The following is a 6343-nucleotide window of genomic DNA, read 5'->3' as shown; positions in this document are numbered from 1 at the left end:
GGCACGCTGGGAAATGTAGTCTGCTGGCCGCCTCATCCATGGAAAAAAAAATCGAATTTATTATTAGCTGGAGGCGGTCAAACACTGTTCTCACCAGTCACCTAACAGCCGCCGGTGACTCGGCGGTGAAAATAAAAATGAGAAAATTGACTTAAAATGGTGCCGCGCTACTGCGCACGCGCACTGCGCTGAAGGCTTCTGGGAGTTGTAGTCGCGGAGGGATGGCTTCACCAGGCTTTTCCAAAATGGTAGGCCGCATGCTTCAAATATGCTGATATTGAAATTAGATGTGGGGCGGAAAACGCCGCTGAGGAGAAAAGAAGCAAGAAAAAAAAAGTTTCTCATTTGCAAAAAACACCTTGGTTGGTGCGCCAGGCTCTCTGGGAGTTGTAGTCCTTAAAGAAAAGTTTTCCTTCCAGTTAAAGAGACTCTCTCTCTATGTCTGGCAAGACTTACTCTGGGAGTTTGATTGCTGCAATTAGTTAGAAAAAGAAGAAATTCTTGCATTTATACAGCGTCTTTCACAACCACCGCATGTCCCAAAGCGCTTTCCAGCCAATGAAGTATGGTCACTGTTGTAATGTAGGAAACGTGGCAGCCAATTTGCGCACAGCAAGCTCCCACAAACCGCAATGTGATACTGACCAGATAATCTCTTTTTAGTGATGCCGATTGAGGGATTAAATATTGGCCACTACACTGGGGAGAACTCTTCTTCGAAATAGTGCCATGGGATCTTTTATGTCCACCTTAGAACCCATAACCTTCTGACTCACAGGTGAGGGTGCTACCAACTGAGCCATAACCAGCTGACACTATCAGATCAACACTTGCCCCCCTGTAACTGAAGGCGGTGTTCTATGTTGGGTTACGGCCTCCAGCAGCTGCTCTCCCGCGCCTTGCCCAAAGTGGCTGCCATTTTGGGCCTAAAAACAGCAAGAGGGTGTCAGCCAGTGGCTCAGTGGGTAGCACTCTCTCTCTCGCCTCTGAGTCAGAAGGTTGTGGGTTCGAGCCCCATTCCAGAGGCTTGAGCACAAAATCCAGGCTGACACGCCAGCGCAGTACTGAGGGAGTGCTGCACTGTCGGAGGTGCTGTCTTTCGGATGAGCCGTTAAACCGAGGCCCCATCTGCTCTCTCGGGTGGATGTAAAAGATCCCACTGTGTTTCCTACATTACAACAGTGACTGCACTTCAAAAAGTACTTCACTCAAAGTTGGCAGAGTACAGCTAGACTGCATCTGCTGACTCAACCAAGACAAGTGCTGGAAATGCACAACAACAGTAATGGCAACCCCACCATTTCAAACTCTTAAAAATCATGAGATTTGGTAAGAAATCTTGATGAGTTGGTATTTTATGGGTTTATAAACCTCATTAAGTGGCTTTATTTAATCTCCAACAGGGCACACAGCTCTTTACAAAAACTATATTACTGCATCTGAAAATGCTTTACAAAGAACTTTTTTAAAGGTCCTACCCGTTATCACCACCCTTCGCGAGTTGGGGTAAATTTTCTTTAAGAATCGCGTGCCTCGCGATGAATTTGCGACAGTTGGCATTGCTGCAACAAGTCTTCACCGGTAGCATTGCCAACCCTCCAAGATTACCCTGGAGTATCCAGGAATTAAAGATTAATCTCCTTGGACACTGCCGTGAGCAACCCAGGTGAAAAATCATTGGAGCATTAAAAAAAAAAATCATTTTCTTTGAACAGTTTTGTCTCTTAGTTCTAAAAATATTAGAGATGATGGTTGGGGCTGTTTGACTGGGTGTCGGTCATGCGGTGCAACCTCCAAGAATCTGTCTAACCAGAGTTGGAAACCCTACTCACAAGGGCCCTTAAAAGGAAAGAAGCTCCCAACAATGCAGCACTCTCTCAGGACTGCAGCCTGTAATATATGCCCGCTTCCTGAAGTGAGGCTTGAATCCACAACCTTCTGACTCAGAGGCAAGTTACAGCATCTGAGCCAAGCTGACACAATGAACGAGTTAGTAACGAAGGGTTATCAATTTAAAATTGTCACTAAGGGAGCGAGGAATGGCATGGAAAAGTTGTGTCAGCCTTGGTTCTGAGGTAGCACGATCGTCTCCGAGCCAGAAGGTTGTGTGGGTTTAAGTTCCTCTCTTCTCTCTTAGGCGGTCCCTCGGGAACCGAGGATGACTTGCTTCCACATTAAAAATGAGTTCGCAGGTGACTGATGAGTCCAATGTGGGACCTACAGTCTCTGTCACAGGTGGGGCAGACGGTGGTTGAAGGGGCGGGTGGGTGGGGTGCTTGGGTTGACGTGCGCTCCTTGCGCTGCTTGCGCTTGGTTTCCGCTTGCTCCCGGCGAAGAGACTCGAGGTGTTCGGCGCCTTCCCGGATGCTTCTCCTCCACTTTGTGCGGTCTTGGGCCAGGGATTCCCAGGTGTCGGTGGGGATGTTACACTTTTTCAAGGAGGCTTTGAGGGTGTCCTTGAAGCGTTTCCTCTGCCCACCTGGGGCTCTCTTGCCGTGTCGGAACTCCGAGTAGAGCGCTTGTTTTGGGAGTCTCGTATCGGGCATGCGGACAATATGACTCGTCCATCGGAGCTGATCGAGCGTGGTCAAAGCTTCGATGCTGGGGATGTTGGCCTGAGCGAGAACACTGACGTTGGTGCGCCTATCCTGCCAATGGATTTGCAGGATCTTGCGGAGGCAGCGTTGGTGGTACCTCTCCAGTGCTTTGAGGTGCCTGCTGTACATGGTCCATGTCTCTGAGGCACACAGGAGGGTGGGTATCACTGCTGCCCTGTAGACCATGAGCTTAGTGCCAGGTTTAAGTTCCAATCCAGAAATTTAAGCATGTAATCTAGGTTGACACTTCAGCATAATCGTGAGGGAGTGCTGCACTGTCAGAGGTGTTTTTATTTTGATGAAATGTTAAAACGAGGCCCTGTCTGTTAACACAAATGAAAAACCTAATGAAAGATCCCATGGCACTATTCGAAGAAGGCCCGGTGAGTTCTAAGAACATAGGGACATAGGAACAGGAGGAGGCCATTCAGCCCCTCGAGCCTGTTCCGCCATTCAATGAGATCATGGCTGATCAGCGATTTAACTTCTTATACCCGTCTTTGGCCCATATCCCTTAATACCTTTGGTTAACAGAAAGCTATCAATCTCCGATTTAAAATTAACAATTGATCCAGCATCAACTGCCGTTTGCAGAAGAGAGTTCCAAACTTCTACCGCCCTTTGTGTGTAGACGTGTTTCCTAATTTCACTCCTGAAAGGTCTGGCTCTAATTTTTAGACGATGCCCCCCCCTTAGTCCTAGGATCCCCAACCAGCAGAAATAGTTTCTATCTACCCTCTCTGTTCCCCTTAATATCTTGAAAACTTTGATCAAATCACCCCTTAACCTTCTAAATTCGAGGGAATATAACCCTAGTTTGTGTAATCTCTCCTCGTAACTTAACCCTTGGAGTCCGGGTATCATTCTGGTAAACCTACGCTGCACTCCCTCCAAGGCCAATATATCCTTCCTGAGGTGTGGTGCCCAGAACTGCTCACAGTGCTCCAGGTGTGGTCTAACCAGGGTTTTGTGTAGCTGCAGCATAACTTCTACCCCCTTGTATTCCAGTCCTCTAGATATAAAGGCCAGCATTCCATTAGCCTTTTTGATTATTTTCTGTACCTGTTCATGACATTTTAATGATCTATGTACCTGAACCCCCAAGTCTCTTTGTGTTATGTTCATTAATAACTAGACATTCTTATTATGAACACAGCTAGCTTCTAGCTAGTCATTTATTCAGTACACGTTCTCTAGGTACAGTATCTGCAGAGGCTTCCATGTGTGCTCCTGTGTGCAGGCTGCCATCTTGACTGTTGCCTTGTGGGTAGCCTAGTGCCTCATGGGTAATGTAGTCTTAATATCATACAGCTGGGTAGTGTAGTCTTATATGCCGGTCTTGCCTGCTCCCCTCGCGCCGCCCGCACTGACCGCGCATGCGCCGCCCGCGAGAGCCCGCTCCCGGCGCCGGCCGCCGCTCAGCATTCCCGCTATCGCAACGGCACCGGACCTCAGGCGCTAGGCAGGGGGAGGGGCCGGAGAGAGGGACAGAGGGGAGCAGGGGAGCGAGGGGAGGGGAGGAGACAGGGGAGGGGAGGGAGAGAGGGGAGGGGAGGGGAGGGAGGGATAGGACAGGGAGAGGACATGACAGGGAGAGGGGGGGACACACAGGGGCAGGGAGACCAAGCGCCCCTAAATTGCCCTCGCAACGTGGGGCTCCCCAGCTAGTACAGCTATATACAGCTCTACACAGCTCCACCTAGTGTCCACTATAGAATGACATGCTATTGATCACTACACTTTGGACATCCACTGTTTTTAGCCTTTCACCATTTAGAAGGTACCCTGTTCTATCCGTTTTAAGTCCAAAGTGGATGACCTCACATTTGCCTACATTGAAATCCATTTGCCACAGTTTTGCCCATTCGCTTAATCTGTCGATATCCCTTTGTAATGTTATGCTTCCATCTACACTGCCTACAGTGCCGCCGATCTTTGTGTCATTGGCAAATTTGGATATATGACTCTGTCCTGGCTAACATTCCTCCCTGAACCAACACCACCAAAGCAGATTAACTGGTCGTTTATCTCATTACTGTTTGTGGGCGCTTGCTGTGCACAAATTGGCTGCCGTGTTTGCCAAAGTACAGCAGTGACTACACTTCAAAAGTACTTCATTGGTTGTGAAGCGCTTTGGGACGTGCTAAGGGCATGAAAGGCGCTGTATAAATGTGTCCTTAATCTGGAATACTTTATATTAAACTGTTTTTACTCGTTCACGGAATGTGGGCGTCTTATTGCCCATCCCTAATTGCCCTTGTGTAGGGGGCGGTGTGTGCAGTCAGCTTTGCCCCTGACTGTTTTTGAGCAGTTCAAATCGCTCCCACACCCCTGGGTTCTAGACACCGGACTTAGGTACAGGTGGCGATACAGAATTGGAGTAGACAACTGGTTTGGTGCAAGAAAACTGTATTTTATTTAAAGTCACACTTAAAATTACACACTTAAATTACTGGAGTGATTACAGGCATACAAAGTACAATTAATTAAGAATGGGGAACACACGGCACAATGAGGGAAAATCACATTAATAATCCCCCTACCCTTGTCCCACCCCCAATACCTAACTAGATTGCACTACAAGAGCCAGGGATTATGCTCACCAATAGGGGTTTCTTGACAGTTCAAATCCTGTCAATTAAGCTGGTTGCGTTTTTGGGGTTCGCTCTTTGTGTCCTTTGGGGCCTGCCGTCGCCACGTGGTCTCAGCCTTAGGATCTGCGAAGATTCTTCAGTTGGGTGGAGTCCACAGATGCGGTAAGGGCGCGGTTGTGGATTTATCTGGGTGAGTACCTTCTTTTCTCCGTTAGAGATAGGGAGTAAAGTCTTTGTTGGGTACTTTATCTTGTAGAGTGGAAAACTTTGGGTTTTGTTCTTTTAGTGGTGGTCTGGTCGTCGAGTTTTGTTGCGGTTGGGGTTCGGCTGGCGGTCTTCGGTGTCGGCTCGGTCGCAGTGGCCTAGATCATTACCTGTGTAGTGGTAATGATCTGAAGGTATGGTTTGCCCGGCCCTTTGTTACTGCGGTGCTCGTGGTCGGTCTCTGTGTAAGGCTGCGGTTGCGGCCTAGTCGTCTTTGGTCGAGCCTGCCCCACCGTGCCTCCTCGCCGTGATGTTCCATCTGCTTCTTTGAGTTTCGAGTAACCTGGCCCTGAGCATGTGCCTGCTTGTCCCCAACGCTCCTTTGGTTACCGGTGGGCCTACAATTATACTATTTCCGAGTTTGTTATCAGTGCGCCAAATCAGGGCTAGTTCTTTGTTTGATTTTTGGCGGGCTCATTAAGGTGATTATGGTCGTTCACCTTAACTGGTTTTTGGGCGGTTGTCCCATTGTTAAATGGTTTTTAATGTCTTGGTGTTTGTTTACGCATAATGTAAATCGGTGTCTTCCTGGCTTGGTAGCTAGTTTGAACTGTAGGCGATTATATATGCATAGTCTTGATGGCTTTAACTTTGAGCAAGATTAAACCTCTTCCTGAGTTGATTTGTTTTAAAGGGAAGAATGCGTGTTCTGTCTCTTTTAGCTGTCTGGTTTGAAATCACAAATTAAAGCTGTCTCCCACAGGCCCAGTTTTGAGTTTTGAACTTGACATGCTGCGCAGGGCCCTGCTTTTAACCTTGCAGTCTTTGCCATAAAGTCCAAAAGCCATTGTCCTTCAGGGTTCCCTTATTTCATAACTTGTCCTTCAGGGTCCCTTGTTGAATAACTTGGGAAATGTGGGAATTTTGTGAATCCTACACTTGAGAAGA

The sequence above is a fragment of the Somniosus microcephalus genome, unplaced genomic scaffold (genome assembly GCF_052327205.1).
Source record: "Somniosus microcephalus isolate GS21.2 unplaced genomic scaffold, FLI_Smic_1.0 unresolved_chr4, whole genome shotgun sequence".
Taxonomy (NCBI): Eukaryota; Metazoa; Chordata; class Chondrichthyes; order Squaliformes; family Somniosidae; genus Somniosus; species Somniosus microcephalus.
The sequence above is the reverse complement of the archived record's forward strand: the minus strand, read 5'-3'. Positions refer to the sequence as shown.